Raw genomic sequence first — 668 nt, 5'->3', positions numbered from 1 at the left:
AAAAAAAATGTTTTGGTAAATGCTGTAATGGTAGATGGATCCTGACCAGAATGGAAGGAAAATTGGGACACACCTCTAGACTTCTAGACCTGTTGAGACTAAAGAACTTCCTGAGACTATTGCTTTGAGATACTCTTTAAACCTTGACCCAAAACTATCCCTTAATGTCACCATTTAGCTAAATAATAGATTGGATCACAAAATAAAGAACATCACCTGTAAGTACTGTGCTTCTTTAGAAAATCATCTATACGAAAAAAAACTGTCAGCAATAACTTTAAAGCAAAGATGTGACTATAAAGGAACAGGGAAACTAATTATAGAAAACAGAACCACCAGAACAGAAACAATGAGAATGTTCACACATTATGAAGAATGCAGTCAACATAAAATCATCAATTATACATCAATAAGACACCACCAGCGTCTCAGAGAAAACAATTTCAACTTTCACAAAAAAACAAGCTAGAGTGAGTGCCTCCAACAAAATATAGTCAGTGAGGAGGAAAAAACAAGATGGCAGATGGGGTGAACTTGTAGTACAGAGCTCTGCCAACAACAACACAAAATACTTAACCAAGCAGGCTCAGGGGATGAACCACATATAAAGGAATATTTAGAAGGTTGGAAGTCTCACAGCTGGGGGAATTTGTGGCAGAAGCAAGAAA

Source organism: Chrysochloris asiatica, unplaced genomic scaffold, assembly GCF_000296735.1.
Source record: "Chrysochloris asiatica unplaced genomic scaffold, ChrAsi1.0 scaffold00016, whole genome shotgun sequence".
NCBI lineage: Eukaryota > Metazoa > Chordata > Mammalia > Afrosoricida > Chrysochloridae > Chrysochloris > Chrysochloris asiatica.
This window is presented reverse-complemented; position numbering follows the sequence as displayed.